General features: G+C 36.7%; 1 protein-coding gene and 1 pseudogene across 1 annotated transcript in view; one reads left to right on the top strand and one right to left on the bottom strand.

The window, feature by feature from the left end:
• GABRG3 (gamma-aminobutyric acid type A receptor subunit gamma3) overlaps positions 1–21,675 on the top strand; it is a 756,122-nt gene that overhangs the window by 503,923 nt on the left and 230,524 nt on the right. The gene's annotated exons all lie outside the window — the stretch shown is intronic.
• LOC110572225 lies at positions 6,146–6,938 on the bottom strand (annotated as a pseudogene).

The following is a 21,675-nucleotide window of genomic DNA, read 5'->3' as shown; positions in this document are numbered from 1 at the left end:
TTACATTTTTTTTATAAAGATTTTTATTTATTTATTTGAGAGAGAGAGAATGAGAGAGAGCACATGAGAGGGGTTAGGGTCAGAGGGAGAAGCAGGCTCCCCGCTGAGCAGGGAGCCTGATGCGGGACTCGATCCAGGGACTCCAGGATCATGACCTGAGCTGAAGGCAGTCGCTTAACCAACTGAGCCACCCAGGCGCCTGGCACTTACATTTTTTTACCTACCCTTCTAACTTTTATGATATGTGTTTTAAATATTTTTACTATGAACATTGAAAACTACATTAGGTGATGTTATTAATTTTATTAAACCATCAAACATAATCTTTCAAAAAAACTCTAGAGAAGAATAGTGTATTGTAATAACTCAGATATTTATCATTTTTATCACTCTTCTTAATTTTTATGTTCCATATTTCCCTCAGTTGTCATTTCTTTCTGTCTGAATAACTTTCTTTACCAATTATTTTAGAATGGGTCTAATACCAAAAGGTTCTCCTAGTTTTATTTATTTATTTTTTTAAAATTTAAGAATGTCTTTTTTACCCTTATTCTTAAAGGTTATTTTTCCTAGAGCTCAAATTCTAGATTGACAGTTTTCTTTCAGCATCTGGCAAATTTCATGCCATTTTCTTTAGGCTCTCATGATTTCTGATGAAATATTAATCTGAATAGTTATTCCCCTGTAAGTATGTAAGTAATGTCTCATGTCTCTCTGGATACTTTCAAGGTTTTTTGTTTGTTTGTTTTGTTTTTGTTTCTTTGTGTTCTTCTTCTTTTTTTTTTAATTCCAGAAGTTTGATTATGATGTGTCTGGGTGCAGATTTCTTTGAGTTTATATTTTTTGGAGTCTCTTAACTTGAATCTGTACATTTCTGTCTTTCACCAATATTGAGAAGTATTCTTCCATTATTACTTCAAACATATTTTTTTCCCACACCACACTTTTCCTTTTCTCCTTCTTGGACTTTTATAATGCAAATATCAGTTTTCTTGTATATCTCACAGGTCCCTGAGGCTCTGTTCCTATTTTTACAATTGATTTTCTATTTTTGTTTAGATTGGAAAGTTTTTAATCCTATCCTTCTATCTTCAAATCCACTAATTCTTTTCTCTGTCATCTCTGTTCTGCTTTTGAGCCCATCCACTGACTGTTTTATTTTAGTTACTTCATTTTTCAGTTCTAAAATTTTCATTTAGTTCTTTTGTATATCATCTGTTTATTTGCTGAGATTTTCTATTTCCCCATATGCTTAAAGACTGTTTTGAATTATTTGTTAAAGCATTTTTTAAGCACTGCTTTCAAATCCTTGTCAGATAAGTACACCACATGTGTTTTCTTGGTGTTGATGTCTGCTGATTATCATTTGTCATTTCAATTGGGATTTCACTTTTCTTGATATGTTGAGTAATTTTGGATTGTATCCTAGACATTTTGAGGATGAAATTATGAGACTTCTGTACCTATTTAAATCTATTATTTTAGCAAAAAAATAAATCAGTTGGTTTCCAAATACATATTCTGGCTCACATTTGTGAGCTCTCATTTGAATGTTAATTTTATTTTCAAAGTCTATGCAGCACTATTCTGGCCCACCCTACTTAGTACTACCCAGAGGCCATTTTTAATCACATATTCCATATTCTAGTTCATTTATTAAAGCTTTTCTCTGTTTATTCTGATTGGTTTCATTCATGCACAACTTGGGTGTGTGCCCAGGACTCAATACACTGCTATGAAGTATTTTTTTTTCCAGTTTTATTCTCTTTAGGTGGAGGAGGTTGGAAGCCAACTCTGCTGTTATTTGTTTAGTACACACTGGAGATGCCTGGCAGGTCTCTGTCCCCCAGTGTTGACAGACCCACTGGAGAGTGGGATGAGCAATATCTTTGCTCATAAGAGTGCAGAGTTGGTGGACTTTAGAGTGTTCCACCGCACAATCTCTACAGCACTTTCTGGGCAGGGTGAGAAGTATTGCTATTTTTGTGGCATTCACCTGGAGTAAGGCAGATATAGCCCCCCAAATTTTTATCTTGCAGGTCTACATCCTTCCTTATCTCTTGATTAGAAACAGTGGATTGTGTGTGTGAATGTGTATGTGCATACATGCATGGAGACATGTGAGTGCACATATGTATATTTGTCACTGGCATTTTCAAGTTGAAAATTTCTCAATTTCCCAGGCCAGTGTATACAGGAGATATAAATATAAAATCCCAAGAAACTCACCACCATGTCTTCTCTTTTTAAAAATTATATTTATATTCTAGTTAGTTAACATACAGTGTAATATTGATTTCAGGAGTGGAATTCAGTGATTCATCACTTACATACAACACTCAGTGCTGGTTAAGGTACAACAAGTACCTTAATACCCATCACTCATCTAGTTCATTCCCCACCCACCTTCCTGCATCACCCTTCTGTTTGTTCTCTATCTTTAAGAGTCTTATGGTCTGTTTCCCTCTCTCTCTTTTTCCCCCTCCCATATGTTCATCTGTTTTGTCTTTTAAATTCCACATATGAGTGAAATCATATGGTATTTGTCTTTCTCCGACTGACTTATTTCACTTAGCATAATACACTCTAGCTCCATCCATGTCATTACAGATGGCAAGATTTCATTCTTTCTGATGGCTGAGTAATATATATATAGTTGCATATCAATAAAATACAAAATATAAGTAAAAATTACAGTGAGTTGTCATTTTAAACTATGAAAGTAGCAACAATTAAACTGTTTGAAAGGGCCCAATGGTGAGTATGCGTGGAATGAGAGAGTTTTAAAATAACATAAATCAATATATCACCTTGAAAGTATCTTGGTATTCAATGCAAGTTTTATTTAAACCTTCAGTCTTTCTTCCAAGTGGGAAAATATTTCCTGTACCACAGAGAACTGATCAGATGCCTATATAAGTTAAAGGCTTATCTGGCCAAATTTTGTGCCAATGCAACCAGTGTTATCTGAGGTCAAATGGATTCAAGATACATGGATTATTTTGATAAATAATGTGTAATATTTGTATGTGTGTACCCTCAGAAAAATGCTGGCCATTGACTACATTTTATTACTCAGCATATATTCTTGAACTTTTAAAGTGATGTCTTCTTGTTTTTAGTCCATCCCACAATTTAATTCTGATTGATAAAATATATACATATGACAGCACCCAATTGTCACACCTACTCAGAGTAAGCTATTTAAATGGTCTGTGCTAAAAAAATTAATTTGGTAAAATGCTTAAGTTTAGTTAAATATTTAGTTAAATATTTGGTTTCCATTTTTCCTTTAACAAATATAGAAAAAATAAAACAATTTTAAAAAGCATGTTGTGGTTTATCCTCCTTTATGGTTAAATTTAAAAGCAGTACAAAATATGCAGGCATAAAACTGCCTCCAGGGTATAAAAAATGTCATGAAGCAAAGGAAATATGCAAATATTATTCAAGAACAAAGAATGTAATCTATCTCACCTCTTATGCTAACTTTTGGTGTGCTAGGAATCTATTAAAGAATGTATAAAAATATAAATGTCAATGTTAAAAGTATAAATTTCTCATGATGCTCCTAGTGAGGTGTTTGCTATTTTTATTGCTTTAGCTTTTTAAAAATCAAATACTCATAGTGGTAAAATCATATAGGAGAAATATTTTTTTAAAGATTTTATTTATTTTATTTGACAGCATAAGTAGGCAGAGAGGTAGGCAGAGGGAGAGAAAGAGAGAAGCAGGCTCCTTGCTAAGCAGGGAGCCCGACGCTGGGCTCTATCCCAGGACCCCGGGATCATGACCTGAGCCGAAGGCAGCCACTTAACTGACTAAGCCACCCAGGTACCCCTCATACAGGAGAAATATTGAGCAATAAATACTTTAATGAGTAATGCTTCATAAATAATAATACCTCAAGTCAATTTTGCTCCTTTGATATGTGACCTCATTAGAAAATTGGAAAACAAACCACTGTTGTTTATTGTTAACATTAGTTGCTCTGTAGAAATTATATTTGACTTCACTAGGAATAGATTATAAACTGTGAACAGCTTGTAATTTCTAAAATACAAGTTAAGAATGGACAAACCAGGAGTGCCTGGGTGGCTCAGTTGGTTAAGCATCTGCCTTTGGCTCGGGTCATGATCTCAGGGTCCTGGGATTGAGCCCCACATCTGGCTCCCTGCTCCCTCACTCCCTTTCTCTCTCTTTATCTATTTCAAATAAATAAATAAAATTTTTAAAAAATGAACAATCCAAAAATAAAGTTTGATAGTTATTCTCCTTTGAAGCACTGGACTTCAAACTGTTGACATGATTTTATTTGTTTTACTGCGATAACCATGAACCTATTAGATTAGTATTTAGCAGCATGGTACACCCCAGAGTGTCAGTAAGCCCAAGCACCCAAAATACAAATATAGTTCACGGACTGAAGTGGATTCATTCATCCATTCATCCCTCCTCATGGCCCCCATTCTGTCACCTCATCCTAGTGACCCTGGGGAACATGGTATGTTGTCTGCACTTTTGTCCCTGCTCATTTCTATGGGTGTCCCACAATGAGTCAGATAAGAACTAGAGATCCATTCCATCTTTTGTCATCTAGCTAAACCAAGAAGGAAGGCTAATGAAATCCTTTGTTAGGTCTTTATGGTCTGTCTGGAGATTTTCTCACCAGTTCTGGAAAGTCTATGGTATTCTGATCAAAGGATGCAATTAGACATCCCTCAGGTAGAAAACAGCACCTAATGCAGGCTGGGAACCAAATATTCACATAACTTCCCAGAAGACCTTGTAAAGAAAAAAAAATAGCCCCTGTTCTCATGCCCACAGGAATTGTTTTAAAATCTTGTTTAAAACATGCTGACACAATCTCAGTCCATATTTGGCAATGTTATTCATTAACCATATAACTAGACCAGAATGACTCCAGGGAAGGAAAAAGCAAAGGGCAAGACATTGTCCAGGTTTTTGCTCCACATAACCACATAAGCTTAGATGAAAATAACTTGCTGAAATCTGGTTTAAGGAGCTAATTCACAATTCCAGTACATACACTGTGACATGCATCATTGCCAGGAATGGCCAGCAATCCCTGCACCAACGGATGAAAGATTACTCCAAACTTCAAGTTGTTACTTGAGCTTCATGTTCAGTAAATTTGGGAAATGCTTTACTTGGTTTTGATTTCTTGGCTTTATTTTTATTAAAAACCAACATCATGGATAAGAGAGCCACAAATCTGTTAGATAAGGAAGATTCTTAAGAAAGAAACACTGTGGCTTCTTGCAACGTATATCAATTATGAACATGGACAATTTGGAGCAACCAAACATTTACCTGCTCACTTGGCCTTTTGTCATTGATCTGGTTGATGTCTTTCACATGCAAACTAAAGAAAAGCTTGAGAAAAAAGTTTTATTTACTCAGAGAAAGATAACTATGTGAATATCATATTAAATAATGTCAATGTTTTCCTCCAAAATTTTCTCTGAAACTTGGCAGTTTTTCTTGGAAGCTTCTATGGTTATTTTAGATATGTGAAACATTTTCTAAGGGAAATAGAATGTTTACTTTCTTTCAATGTACTTAGTAGAATATATTCAGTCAATGGAGCATAGAAACCCTGTGTAAAGTCTCATATTTTTATTTAGAGAGGTATATGCTAAAAAAGAAAGAGAGAAAAAGTCAGGAAATCAAGAACTGCAAATAAAATGAAAGGATGGTGAATGTTTTTCCTCTGCCTCTGCTCCCAATGTTAGTGGAGGTAATAACTCAAAACAAACCACCAACAACAAAATGATGGTGATCAAACTATTTTTTTTAACATACTGGGAGTTATGTGTGCTTGTCCTTTACATTCAAAATTAAAACTATTTTTTTTCAGGTGAAACAATTTTATTTCACAGTTGTCTTTAAAACCACAAAGACACTATGTTCATCATATAAAAACATCAGTACAGATACCTACACTTTCTAGAAAATGATTATATAGACGCTCTCAAAGAAAAATGCACACCATTATATGGTTTCAAACAAGTTGCTAGGGAAAAACACATCTGGACTGATTCCTACGTATAGATTATTATCATCAGTACATGTTCCTGCATTCTTACAGGTTTGATAATAAACATACAGACTGGCTTGTAACTTAATGTTCCATCGGTTCATCAGCCTTTTCTGCAGGTTCATCAGCAGGTTGAGCAGGCTGTGCCTTTCTCTGTGGTCTTTCTTCAAGACCTTCCAGGAATGGAGATACATCACCATCATCATAAATTGTAAACTCCAAGTCTTTACCAACAATTCCAATGGAAACATTCTTTGTAGTTAGGTCCTGTTCTGCAGGAAGTATCTCTGGTAAGGCAGGCAGACCATGTTTAACCAGTTCATTCAAACTGCACTCCATAAACACAGACATATGTCTGTCCAAGTAAGTACAAGCTGATTGAGAACAGGCTCCAATGGACATGGCTCTACAGTCAAAATAGTTGGCAGATGGACAGGTTTTGAAAATGTGAGGGCCGATATCATCATAACCAGCAATAAGCAGCCCAACACCATATGGTCTCCGGCCATATCGTTGTGTTGGTATCTGGATCTTGCTTCCAATTAGAGATACAAGATGAGACACAGGAAGGGGTCTGTCAAATACAAATCTGGAATCCAAACACTCTTGGTGCATAAAATTACATAACAGTCTAACATCAGCAGTAAGTCCCGCAATTGAGATACCAATATGGTTGTCAACATGGAGAATTTTTTTTCTGATGAGCTGCAAGCTCTGAGTGTGCTCTCTTCAATGCAACCAACACTGCATGGGTTTCTGATTTCAGACCAGCTGTGGCTGAACCTTGCTTGACAGCTTCCATTGCGTACTCAATTTGATGAATCCTGCCCTGAGGGCTCCAAACAGTGACATCATTGTCATACTGGTTGCAAAACATGGTTCCAGCGTGGATCTGCCTGCAGCCTCCTGCAGAAGTGGGGGTTCAGGAGGCTCAAAATTAAAACTATTTTTTATTTTGAATGAAAAAATACCCTAATTTAATTTATTCCCGTATGTTATTTCATACATTTAATGAGCATTCTAGAGGAAGTGCATTGAAGAGTTATCTTAGTGATAGTATTTATCAAAGAAATGTTGAATAATATCTCCAATTTGAATGACATATGAACATAGAGAAAGTATGTAAAACTGTATGTGTAGTTCATATATCTCCATCCATACATTTTTATTTTTGGACACTGGTCTTCCAAAATGACAATATAATTCACATTTTACATGAACACTTGCCACATGCCTGGTACTAAAAATGGAATACATTCTTTTTCCTCCAGAAATTTACATGTTAGTCAGACAATGCAAAGATCATGAAAAAAAATAAATAGCAGAGTATCCATGCCCTCAACCTCCATTAGATTTTTATGTGGATATGTCAGAAGAACTGCATTCTAAATTTGGTTCAAGGAATCTGGTCAGAATTTTCTTGAGGTGGTCCAAAAGTCTTCAATTAATGTATCCACTGTAGCCATCAGTTTTCTCAATGTGTATGACTCCCAAGAAAGCATCTCTGATATCCTGCCAAAAGAACCAAAGTAATTTCTATTTTTCCTCCAGCAAGTTTTCTGGTTTTATTAAATATAAAATAGTCCCCTTAATTTCCTAGTGCTATTGCAGATTTCATTTCCTTCTATTGAATTCTTTGCTTTGTAAGCTGTGACTTTTATGTACTATAGAGTCAGATGCTCTCCACTGTTTCAGTCACTTTTGAGCAGCAAGTACTTAATTGGTGAATTAACTGTTTTTGACTCTAAGGACCATGTTTAGTATAACAGGGGAAGTATGCACATGAATTGTTTCTCTGTAGTTTAGAATAGTTGATTTTTCCCTAAATTCAATACCAGGAGTTTCCCAAGTTTCTAGGAAATGGAGCCAGATGCATGTATTCTTGAGAATATCACCCAAATTTGGGTGCTGAGGATACACAAACAGTGTTCATGAGAGATACTAAGAGAAAAGGATGCTGGCCTCCATGTTAGAAATATCAGTGATTTGAGAAATAGGCAGGTTTTTAAAGGAAATGATATCTGGGAAAGTGAACTGGCATGGAGAATTTTGTCCCCGACAACCATATTGAGTGGGAATGCAATGCAGAAGCTGTGATGCTGGGCAGCAAACTCTCCCAGGCAGATGATACCACTGCAATATGATCGTTTCTCCTGAATTCCTGGGATCTGTGGAGTTGGAGGAAGGCATGAGAAGGACTAAAGAACAAATCACCTGAGGGGTTAGACACAAATTTTAAGTGTTTAAATACATATTTTGAGGTTTAAATACATAGTTTAAGTTTGTAACCGTCTGTGGGTATTTTTTGTCAATGGAAAAAAAAAAGGTAGTGGGTTTCCACACATAAAATGTCTGAAATAAAAATTATAAGATGACTTTTCTTGCTGGAATCACAATATTAGTTTTACAGAGAATACTGTTTGACCATGCCTGTTTAGCTCTGGAGAAATTTTGCTTTATTGTGTAGCAAAAAACAACAATAAAACAAAGAAACAAAAAATAATACATCATCAAATAAGAAGAATTAATGTAAATTAATATTTGAAGGCATTATTTTCTGCATATATGATTATCATTCTCAAAATTTAAAGAGAGACAAACCTATATTTGTTGAGATATAAAAATAACAAAGAGACAGAGAGAAGCTCATGCTTAGGCATGAGAATACAATACTGTGCTAGACTGAAATTTTACTGACTCATGTTCATTAACCATACTTCCAGAGCTTTACCAATGCAGGAGTTCTACTGAAAGCATTTAAGTTTCCTTTGTTTGGAACTAACATTCATTTGAACAATCCAAATTTTAGGTTCCCTTTCACTGGCTCTAATCTTATCACATGAAGCAGAAAAACAGGGATCTAAAGGGGAAAACTAGTTTATCAGTACTGATACTTAATTATGCAATATTTTGGTTTTCTCAACTGAGAAAATGAGCTATGCACAGGAAATGAGATTTTCTGGGGGATATTAGAAATACAAATAGACCCACAGTTGGATGGCTCAACCATTGTAGAAAATTGTTTGATGCTATCTCCTAAGCTTAAATATATACCTATTCTATGACCTGGGAATCCCACTCCTAGCATATACTCAAGAGAAATGAGTGCCCACAAAGAATATTAAAAAATATTGCCTTCAGCTTGGTTCAAAGTTCCAAACACCCATCTACAGAAGAATGGACAAACAGTAGTACCTTCATACAAATAAATGCTCCTCTGCAATAAAACGTGGAATATTGATATAAGTAACATGATGAAACTCTCAGACATTAAAAAGCCAGACACACACAAAAAATGTATACTGATTCTAATTATATGAAATTCAAGAACAAGAGAAAATAATGTATGACAGTGAAGGCAGTATTCCCTAGGACTATGTGCTAGGTAGCATACAATTTTTTTTTTAAATTTTTTTATTCTTATATTATCCCTATACATTGCATCATTAGTTTTAGATGTAGTGTTCCATGATTCATTGTTTGTGCATAACACCCAGTGCTCCATGCAGAATGTGCCCTCCTCAATACCCATCACCAGGCTAACCCATCCTCCCAGTCCCCTCCCCTCTAGAATCCTCAGTTTGTTTTTCAGAGCCCATCGTCTCTCATGGTTCATCTACCCCTCTGATTTCCCCCCTTTCATTCTTCCCCTCCTGCTACCTTCTTCTTTTTTTTTTCCTTAACATATATTGCATTGTTTCAGAGGTACAGATCTGAGATTCAACAGTCTTGCACAATTCACAGCGCTTACCAGAGCACATACCCTCCCCAGTGTCTATCACCCAGTCACCCCATCCCTCCCACCCCACCCCCCACTCCAGCAACCCTCAGTTTGTTTCCTGCGATTAAGAATTCCTCATATCAGTGAGGTCATATGATACATGTATTTCTCTATTTGACTTATTTCGCTCAACATAATACCCTCCAGTTCCATCCACGTCATTGCAAATGGCAAGATCTCATTCCTTTTGATGGCTGCATAATATTCCATTGTATATATATATACCACCTCTTCTTTATCCATTCATCTGTCGATGGACATCTTGGCTCTTTCCACAGTTTGGCTATTGTGGACATTGCTGCTATAAACATCGGGGTGCACGTACCCCTTTGGATCCCTACTTTTGTATCTTTGGGGTAAATACCCAGTAGTGCAATTGCTGGATCATAGGGTAGCTCTATTTTCAACTTTTTGAGGAACCTCCATACTGTTTTCCAGAGTAGCTGCACCAGCTTGCATTCCCACCAACAGTGTAGGAGGGTTCCCCTTTCTCCAAATCCCCTCCAACTTCTCTCGTTCCCTGACTTGTTAATTTTAGCCATTTTGACTGGTGTGAGGTGACATCTCATTGAGGTTTTGATTTGGATTTCCCTGATGCCAAGCGATGTTGAGCATTTTTTCATGTGTCTGTTGGCCATTTAGATGTCTTCTTTGGAAAAATGTTTGTTCATGTCTTTTGCCCATTTCTTGATTGGATTATTTGTTCTTTGGGTGTTGACTTTAAGAAGTTCTTTATAGATTTTGGATACTAGCCCTTTATCTGATATGTCATTTGCAAATATCTTCTCCCATTCTGTCGGTTGTCTTTTGGTTTTGTTGACTGTTTCCTTTGCTTTGCAAAAGCTTTTTATCTTGATGAAGTCCCAATAGTTCATTTTTGCCCTTGCTTCCCTTGCCTTTGGCGATGTTTCTAGGAAGAAGTTGCTTCGGCTGATGTCAAAGAGGTTGCTGCCTGTGTTCTCCTTTAGGATATTGATGGACTCCTGTCTCACATTGAGGTCTTTCAACCATTTGGAGTCTATTTTTGAGTGTGGTGTAAGGAAATGGTCCAGTTTCATTCTTCTACATGTGGCTATCCAATTTTCCCAACACCATTTGTTGAAGAGACTGTCTTTTTTCCACTGGACATTCTTTCCTGTTTTGTCAAAGATGAGTGGACCATACAGTGGAGGGTCCATTTCTGAGCTCTCTATTCTGTTCCATTGATCTATGTGCCTGTTTTTGTGCCAGTACCATGCTGTCTTGATGATGACAGCTTTGTAATAGAGCTGGAAGTCCAGAATTGTGATGCCGCCGGCTTTGCTTTTCTTTTTCAACATTCCTCTGGCTATTCGCAGTCTTTTCTGGTTCCATACAAATTTTAGGATAATTTGTTCCATTTCTTTGAAAAAAGTGGATGGTATTTGATGGCGATTGCATTGAATGTGTAGATTGCTCTAGGTAGCATTGACATCTTCACAATATTTGTTCTTCCAGTCCATGAGCATGGGACATTTTTCCATTTCTTTGTGTCTTCCTCAATTTCTTTCATGAGTATTTTATAGTTTTCTGAGTACAGATCCTTTGCCTCTTTGGTTAGATTTATTCCTAGGTATCTTATGGTTTTGGGTGCAATTGTAAATGGGATCGACTCCTTAAGTTCTCTTTCTTCTGTCTTGTTGTTGGTGTATAGGAATGCCACTGACTTCTGTGCATTGATTTTATATCCTGCCACTTTACTGAATTCCTGTATGAGTTCTAGCAGTTTTGGGGTGGAGTCTTTGGGGTTTTCCACATAAAGTATCATATCATCTGCAAAGAGTGAGAGTTTGACTTCTTCTTTGCCGATTCGGATGCCTTTGATTTCTTTTTGTTGTCTGATTGCTGTGGCTAGGACTTCTAATACTATGTTGAATAGCAGTGGTGATAGTGGACATCCCTGCCATGTTCCCAACCTTAGGGGGAAAGCTCTCAGTTTTTCCCCATTGAGAATGATATTTGCTGTGGGTTTTTCATAGACGGCTTTTATGATATTGAGGTATGTACCCTCTATGCTGATACTCTGAAGAGTTTTGATCAAGAAAGGATACTGTACTTTGTCAAATGATTTTTCTGCATCTATTGAGAGGATCATATGATTCTTGTTCTTTCTTTTCTTAATGTATTCTATCACATTGATTGATTTGCGGATGTTGAACCAACCTTGCAGCCCACGGATAAATCCCACTTGGTCATGGTGAATAATCCTTTTAATGTACTGTTGGATCCTATTGGCTAGTATTTTGGTGAGAATTTTTGCATCCATGTTCATCAGGGATATTGGTCTGTAATTCTCCTTTTTGATGGGGTCTTTGTCTGGTTTTGGGATCAAGGTAATGCTGGCCTCATAAAACGAGTTTGGAAGTTTTCCTTCCATTTCTATTTTTTGGAACAGTTTCAGAAGAATAGGTATTAATTCTTCTTGAAATGTTGGGTAGAATTCTCCTGGGAAGCCATCTGGCCCTGGGCTTTTGTTTGTTGGGAGATTTTTGATGACTGCTTCAATTTCCTTAGTGGTTATAGGTCTGTTCAGGTTTTCCATTTCTTCCTGGTTCAGTTTTGGTAGTTGATCCAACTCTAGGAATGCATCCATTTCTTCCAGGTTATCTAATTTGCTGGCATAGAGTTGCTCATAATATGTTCTTAAAATTGTTTGTATTTCTTTGGTGTTGGTTGTGATCTCTCCTTTTTCATTCATGATTTTGTTGATTTGGGTCATTTCTCTTTTCTTTTTGATAAGTCTGGTCAGGGGTTTATCAATCTTGTTAATTCTTTCAAAGAACCAGCTCCTAGTTTCGTTGATCTGTTCTACTGTTCTTTTAGTTTCTATTTCATTGATTTCTGCTCCAATCTTTATTATTTCTCTTCTCCTGTTGGGTTTAGGTTTTATTTGCTGTTTTTTCTCCAGCTCCTTTAGGTGGAGGGTTAGGTTGTGTACTTGAGACCTTTCTTGTTTCTTGAGAAAGGCTTGTATTGCTATATACTTTCCTCTTAGGACTGCCTTTGCTGCATCCCAAAGATTTTGAATAGTTGTGTTTTCATTTTCATTGGTTTCCATGTATTTTTTTAATTCTTCTTTAATTTCCTGGTTGACCCATTCATTCTTCAGTAGGATGCTCTTTAGCCTCCATGTATTTGAGTTCTTTCCGACTTTCCTCTTGTGATTGAGTTCTAGTTTCAAAGCATTGTGGTCTGAAAATAGGCAGGGAATGATCCCAATCTTTTGGTACCGGTTGAGACCTGATTTATGACCTAGGATGTCATCTATTCTGGAGAATGTTCCATGGGCACTAGAGAAGAATGTGTATTCTGTTGCTTTAGGATGGAATGTTCTGAATACGTCTGTGAAGTCCATTTGGTCGAGTGTGTCATTTAAAGTCTTTATTTCCTTGTTGATCTTTTGCTTAGACGATCTGTCCCTTTCAGTGAGGGGGGTGTTAAAGTCCCCCACTATTCTTGTATTGTTGTCGATGTGTTTCTTTGCTTTTGTTATTAATTGGCTTATATAATTGGCTGCTCTGATGTTAGGGGCATAGATATTTACAATTGTTAGATCTTCTTGTTGGATAGACCCTTTAAGTAGGATATAATGTCCTTCCTCATCTCTTATTACAGTCTTTGGTTTAAAATCTAATTTGTCTGATATAAGGATTGCCACCCCAGCTTTCTTTTGGTGTCCATTAGCATGGTAAATGGTTTTCCACCCCCTCACTTTCAATCTGGGGGTGTCTTTGGGTCGAAAATGAATCTCTTGCAGACAGCATATCGATGGGTCTTGTTTTTTAATCCAGTCTGATAGCCTGTGTCTTTTGATTGGGGCATGTAGCCCATTTACATTCAGGGTAACTATTGAAAGATAGGAATTTAGTGCCATTGTATTGCCTGTAAGGTGACTGTTCCTGTATATTGTCTGTGTTCCTTTCTGGTCTATGTTGCTTTTAGGGTCTCTCTTTGCTTAGAGGACCCTTTTCAAGGTTTCTTGTAGGGCTGGTTTGGCGTTTGCAAATTCCTTTAGTTTTTTTTTGTCCTGGAAGATTTTATCTCTCCTTCAATTTTCAATGACAGCCTAGCTGGATGTAGTATTCTTGGCTGCATATTTTTCTCATTTAGTGCTCTGAATATATCCTGCCAGTCCTTTCTGGCCTGCCAGGTCTCTCTGGATATGTCTGTTGCCAATCTAATGTTTCTACCATTGTAGGTTACATATCTCTTCTCCTGAGCTGCTTTCAGGATTTTCTCTTTGTCTATAAGACTTGTAAGTTTTACTATTAGATGTCGGAGTGTTGACCTATTTTTATTGATTTTGAGGGGCATTCTCTGTGCCTCCTGGATTTTGATGCCTGTTTCCTTCCCCAAATTAGGGAAGTTCTCTGTTATAATTTGCTCCATTATACCTCTGCCCCTCTCTCTCTTTCTTCTTCTTCTGGGATCCCAATTATTCTAATGTTGTTTCATCTTATGGTGTCGCTTATCTCTCGAATTCTGCCCTCGTGATCCAGTAGTTGTTTGTCTCTCTTTTTCTCAGCTTCTTTATTTTCCATCATTTGGTCTTCTATATCATTGATTCTCTCTTCTGCCTCATTTATCCTAGCAGTTAGTGCCCCCATATTTGATTGCACCTCATTAATAGCCTTTTTGATTTCAACTTGGTTAGATTTTCGTTCTTTTACTTCTCCAGAAAGGGTTTCTCTAATAACTTCCATGCTTTTCTCAAGCCCAGCTAGTATCTTTAAAGTGATGATTCTGAACTCTAGATCTGACATCGTACCAATGTCCGTATTGAGTAGGTTCCTGGCAGTCGGTACTACCTCTTGTTCTTTTTGTTGAGGTGATTTTTTCCATCTTGTCATTTTGTGCAGAGGAGAATAGATTAATGAGAGAACAAAATGCTAGCAGAGTAACAACGTCCCCAGAAAAGATACTCTAAACAAATCAGAAAAGACCTGAAGCAGTGGGAAAAGAAAGGGAGAGAGAGAAGAAAGAAATAGAAAAAAAAAAGGAAAAGGAAAAGATAAAGATAAAAACAAACAAAAACAGAACAAAACAAAACAACAACAACAAAAAACCAGAATGTGATCAAATATGATCAGGCTGGTATATAGATCAGTGCCACACACTAGATTTGGGGTGTATTTTGGTCTGTTAGAAGAAAGTGCCTCCCAAAATTTTAAAGAAAGAAAAACTTATATATATCCAAAAATAAGTGTTGATATGATGACGGGATGGTATATTTCTGTAAAGATGGAAATTAGAAAAAAAATTTTATTTTTTAGAAAAAATTTTATAAAAGGAATTGATAAGTTGTTTGAGAAAAGAAAGAAGAGGATTTAAAAAAAGAAAAAAGAAAAAAAAGGGGAGAGAATGTGATCAGGCAGGGGAGTAGAAAAAAAACCATATACTAGAGATTTAGGGTATATTTTGATCTGTTAGAAGAAACTATCTCAAATTTTTAAAGAGAGAACAACTTATATATATATGCCAAAAATACGGGTAACTACTATGAAGGGATAGAATATGACTCTAAAAATGAAAAATAAAAATATTTTTTAAAAAAGGGATTGATAAGATGTTGGTTGAAAAAGGGAAAAAGAAAAATTAAAAAAAAAAGAAAAACAGTTAAAAAAAATTAACTTTGAAAGACTAAAGAATCATGGTAAAAAAGCCATGAATTCTATGTGTAGTATTCCCCTAGCGCTGGAGTTCTGCCGTTCTCATTGATTGGTAAACTTGGTCTTGGCTGGCTGTTCTTGCTGATCATCTGGGGAGGGGCCTGTTGCCGTGGTTTCCAAATGTCTTTGCAGGAGGCAGAATTGCCCCGCCTTGCCCAGTCTGGGCTAAGTAATCTGCTCAGGTTTGCTCTCCAGAGCTTTTGTTCCCTGTGAGCTTTCCGTACATCTTTGGAGGCGGAGAGTGAAAATGGCGGCCTCCCAGTCTCTGCCCCGGAGGAGCCGAGAACTTGGGGCCCTGCTCCTCAATGAGCCCCCAGAGAAAAGCAGTCAGTCACTCCCGTCTCCCCAGTCTCCAGCCGCACTCCGTGCTCACCCGGCCTGTGACCGCGCGTTTCTATCTCCGACACTCGACCCCGTGTGGAGTCTCCAAACCCAGCAGATCCCTGTGGTGCGCTCCCGCACCACTCCTCCTGGGGGGGAAGGTGAGTCTCCCCGGATCTGCTGCTTGTTGGGTCCCTGCTGGAGGAGCAGTGGCCCAACTGTGCTGCGGGTCACAGTTTATGGCAACCCTGAGCTGAGAGGCTGCGCCTTGACTCTGTCTCTGCAGCCGGCTTCCCCACTCCAATACCTGGGAACTCTGCTGCACTCAGTTACCCCCGGTCTTTCTGTGACCCTGATGGTCCTGAGACTACACTGTCCCGCCAGGGTTCCACCCCCAGCTTAGCCACCGGAGTGACGTCCCTCAGCGGAGCAGACTTTTAAAAGTTCTGATTTTGTGCTCTGCGGCTCTATCACTTGCCAGAAGCGGCTGACGGAGGCCCCTCCCCTGCCGTCTATCCTCCCAAATATCGCCTCAGATTCACTTCTCCGCACGTCCTACCTTCCAGAAAGTGGTCGCTTTTCTGTTCAGAGAGTTGCTGCTATTCTTTTCTTCAATCTCCTGTTGAGTTTGTAGGTGTTCAGAATGGTTTGATCCCTATCCAGCTGAATTCCTGAGAGGAGATGAAATCCAGGTCTCCTACTCCTCCGCCATCTTGCTCTGCCCCGGTAGCATACAATTTTGATTTCAGGAAAGTTTTTTGTTTCAATAAAATGTGAACACACCAAGTGATTAGGATTTTCCTGTTTATCCCCCATCACAATATGAATATTTAAAATTTCTATTATTGTTTAAATTCTAAAAAGCTAACCACAGGGTTGACTTTCTCTAAGATTTTTTGTAACTCTGACTTCAACTCCTTTTAATTTTTGTAACTCTGACTTCAACTACTTAAAATAGCTGTTTAAACACTGCTATGCAAATGAATTTCCCATGTAATGCTTCATAAGAATTATATAAAATTTCATTTATGGTAAGGAAGAAATTTGCCAAGTTCATTTTTTCTCAGATGTCAATTTTGTGGTTCTCAAAAAAAAAATAGCTTGCAAATATCATGAATTGAAAGCTGAGTTTTTATCCAACCATAGAGCAAAGCTCCCACACAAAAGAATTTGTTTTAATAACTGTTTCTTAAAAACTTTGGTAATGTTTTCTAAGCACAGCAATATTGACTGACAAAGAAATGCACTTTGATTTGTTACCAAATAGTTTTCTAGATATTATATCTGCTGCTTTTACCGAAGCAGAAAGAGTAAGTTTTCAAAAACCAGTTGAACATTTTTTATTCTGTGAGAAACCTTTTATAGCATATAAGCATAGTCTGGATTCCTAGGGCTTTTCCTTTCCTAATGCTGCCTACTAGAAGAAGGATGATTTTAACATACACCACATGATAGCTATCTTTTGGTGTTTTCTTGAAAGAAAAATTCAACTGAAGTCAAGAATTATGGAGTGGCAAATGAAGAGCCAGGTATTAACAAAGCAAAAACTGAAACCATATTGGATTCACTAGAAGTATTCATTAAAAGAAAATATGAGTGAGTGCCTTAGTACATTTTTTAACGTTGAAAAAAATTATATTGAACTATAACATACATACAGTATAAGGACAAGTTGATGAATTTTCACATACATGCTCACCCATGTAACCACCACTCAGATCAACATATAAAACCCTCTAGAACTCCAGAAGTCTCCCTCATGCCCTTTCTAGTCAATCCCATTACATATCAAACGCCAAACAGAGGTAACATGGCATTTTGAATTCTTTCTCCATTGATTACTTTTACCTCTTTTTGAAGTTCTTATAAGTTGTGCCATTTTGTATGTAATCTTTTTTGATACTTTCATTTATCATTTTGTAAGATTCAGCCATGTGTGTACAAGTAGTTCATTCTTTTTATTACTGAATAATATTCCAGTGTCTAAGTATACCATAATATTTTATTTCATTGTATTTTTAGTGTGCAATGGATTATTTCAAGTTATGGGTATTACCAATAAACTATACCACAGTATTGAATATATATTTCTGGTGATATATATATTCAAAACTGTGGTATAGTTTATTGGTTATATATATATATATAATTTCTACTGGGTAAACAGTTAGTAGGGTGGGGTGGTGAGCTTCTGTCTCTGGAATGATGAAATAGTGAGGTAGCCCTGCTGATAGCTTGATTTCAGCCTAGTGAGACCAATGTGACTTTTGACCTACAGAACTGTAAGTTAATAAATTTTCATGATTGGATTATAGTTAGGGTTTCAACCTGTTTCAATCTATCCATATTATTCAATCTAAAATGTGCCTTGTACAGAGAGTGAATTGTTGGATCTTTTTTTCTCTTCAATTTATTCTGTCAATATTTGCCTTTCAATTGAATATTCAGTGATTTTACATGTAATGTAATTACTAATGAGGTAGGATTTACAACTGACATTTTCTATTTGTTTTCTATATGTCTAATGTCTTTTTTGTTCCTTTATTTCTCCACTTCTGCCATCTTTTGTGTTAAATATACATTTTCTAGTGTACCACTTTAATTTCCTTTTTTTGATTACTAAATATTATGTTCCTAGTGTTTTCCCTAGAGATTACAATTAGCATCTCAACTTAAAACAATCTAGTTTAAGTTAATACTGATTTAATTTTAATAGTTTACAGAAAATTTGTTTTAAAGTTTTTTATAATATGTGACATCTTCCTCTTCCCCTCATTGTTATTGTCATTATCCTATAAATTACATTTTTTTTAAAGATTTTATTTATTTATTTGAGACAGAGAGAATGAGAGAGACAGAGAGCACATGAGAGGGGGGGAGGGTCAGAGGGAGAAGCAGGCTCCCTGCCGAGCAGGGAGCCCGATGCGGGACTCGATCCTGGGACTCCAGGATCATGACCTGAGCCGAAGGCAGTCGCTTAACCAACTGAGCCACCCAGGCACCCTAAATTACATTTTTTACATCATATGCATTGTATTTCAAATCATATGGGAGTGGAAAGCTTTTATAAAAATACATTGATGCTTTTATTCATTATGTTATGCTCATTATAAGTATAGCCACCATTGGTTACCACACAATACTATTACAATATCATTGATTATATTCTTTGTGCTGTCTTTTATTTTTTTTATTTTTTTTTGTGCTGTGTCTTTTATTACCATGACTTATTCATTCCATAAATGGAAGCCTGTATACTTAAATTTTAAAAAATAATAAATAAATAAAATTACAATTAAAATTTGAAAAAAAATACATTGATACTATTTTTTACATTTGCTTATGTGGTTACATTTACCTTGACTCTTTGTGTGGCTTATTTGTCTTGCCTCTTCATTTCAACTGGAAGGCCCTTTAGAATTTCTTGTAGGGGTGGTATGCTAAAAACTGATTCTCTCAATTTTTTAAATCTAGGAATGTCTTAGTTCTTTCTTAAATTTTGAAGTATAATTTTGCTGAATGTGGAATTATTGGTTGACAACCTATTTCCTGTGGCAACCTATTTCACTGCTGTCTGACCTCCATTCATTTTCCTGAGAAGCCATCTTTTCTCTTACTGATGATCCCTTTTACGTGGTAAGATATTTTTCCCTTGGGTGCCTGGGTGGCTCAGTCGTTAAAGCGTCTGCCTTTGGCTCAGGTCATGGTCCCAGGGTCCTGGGATGGAGCCCTGCATTGAGCCCTGCATCGGGCTCCCTGCTCGACGGGGAGCCTGCTTCTCCCTCTCCCACTCCTCCTGCTTGTGTTCCCTCTCTCACTGTGTCTCTCTCTGTCAAATAAATAAATAAAATCTTTAAAAAAAAAAAGATAGTTTTCCCTTGATTTCAAGATTATCCTTTTGTTTTTGTCTTTTGTCCGTTTGACTATGATGTTTAGGTGTGTGGAACTCATGGAATTTATTCTACTTGGAATTTATGGAGATTCTTGGATATGTAGATTAATGTTTGACATTATATTTGGGGAATTTGAAGAAATTATTTTTTAAGTTAGCTTTTCATCTCTCTCTCCTCTCCCTCTGGGCCTCTCATTATGCATGTCAATACACTTGATGGCATCTGAACCAAAGCTCTGTTCATTTTTCTACATTCTCTCTCTTTTTTGGTTCCTCAGACTGAATAAACTGACCTATTTTAAATTTTCCTTGTTCTTTCTTTTGCCAGTTCATCTCTCTGTTGATCCCCTTTTGTGTATTTTTTATTTCACTTATTGTACTTTTCAATCCTATGATATTTATTTAGTTCTTCTGTATAATTTCTATCTCTTTTCTGCTATTATATATTTGGTGAAATCTAAGGACTTGTAGATATTAATAGGCTAATTCTAAAATTCAGATGGAAAAGGAAAGGAATAATATTTAAAGAATTTTGGAAAGGAAGAACAAAGTTTGAAGCCTTGTATTACCTGATTTTGTATACTACTATAAAGCTAAATCAATCAACATAGTGTTATTGTCCAAAGCATAGACATATAGATCTATGGAATAGCATTGAGGGTCAATAAATAAATCTACACTAACATAGCCAACTGAATTTTGACAAAAATGCAAGGGAAAAGATCATCTTTTCAACAAATAATGCTGGCAAAATTGGACATGCATAAGCACAAAAAAATAAACTTAGACACATACCTAACACTTTACATAACAAGTAGCTAAAATGGATCATTGCCATAAATGTGAAATGTAAAACTTGAATATTTCTAGAAGAAAACATGAGACAAATTTTGCCTCATTTGGGGTTCACTAAAAGTATTTCTTAGTACTACTTCAAAAGCATGACATATAAAAGAAAAAAAAAGGACAAATTAAATTTATTAAATTTAAAATATTTTGCTGTGAAATTAGATACAGTTAAGAGAATGAAAAGATAAGCTACAAACTGGGAGAAAATATTTGCAAATCACATTTGAACAAAGGGCTATACCCAGGATATATGAAGAATACTCAAAAGTTAACAATAAATAAACAAACCTATAAGAATAGGCAAAAGACTTAAACACTTCACCAAAAAAAGTATATGATGTCAAATATGCATGTGAAAAGATGTTCAACATCATTAATCATTAAAGAACTGTAAAGTAAAACTACACTGAGACATGGATACATACCTGTTAGAATGACAGTTGGTGACTACATTCACTGTGGTCAGCACTGAGTAATGTGTAGAATTGTCAAGTCAGGGCACCTGGGTGGCTCAGTAGGTTAAGTGACTGCCTTTGGCTCAGGTCATGATCCCAGGGTCCTGGGATCGAGCCCTGCATCGAGCCTCGCATTGAGCCCCGCAGTGAGCCCGGCATTGGGCTCCCTGCTCAGTGGGAAGCCTGCTTCTCCCTCTCCCACCCACCCTGCTTGTGTTCCTGCTCTTGCTCTCTTGGTTGTCAAGTCAGTGTACTGCACACCTGAGAGTCATTTGACATTGTATGTTAATTATATTTCTTTTTTTTAAATATTTTATTTATTTGAGAGAGAGAGAGTATGAGTGGGGTAGGGGCAGAGGGACAAGCAGACTCCCCACTGAGAGAGGACCTGACAGGGGGCTCGATCCCAGGACCCCAAGACCATGAACTGAAATGAAGTCAGACTATTTACTCCTGGAGCCACCTAGATGCCCCTGGATGCTAATTATATTTCAACAAAAGAAGAATAATTTAAAAAACTACATATAAAAAATGGCATACGAGGTGAGGATGTGGAACAACCAGAACTCTTTTATATTTCCTCTAGTGAGCAAAACGGTGCAACTAGTTTAGAATACAGTTTATTGGTT

Source organism: Neomonachus schauinslandi, chromosome 9 (assembly GCF_002201575.2).
Source record: "Neomonachus schauinslandi chromosome 9, ASM220157v2, whole genome shotgun sequence".
Taxonomy (NCBI): domain Eukaryota; kingdom Metazoa; phylum Chordata; class Mammalia; order Carnivora; family Phocidae; genus Neomonachus; species Neomonachus schauinslandi.
Note: the sequence above shows the minus strand (reverse complement) of the source record. Positions and strands in the feature narration are given on the sequence as shown.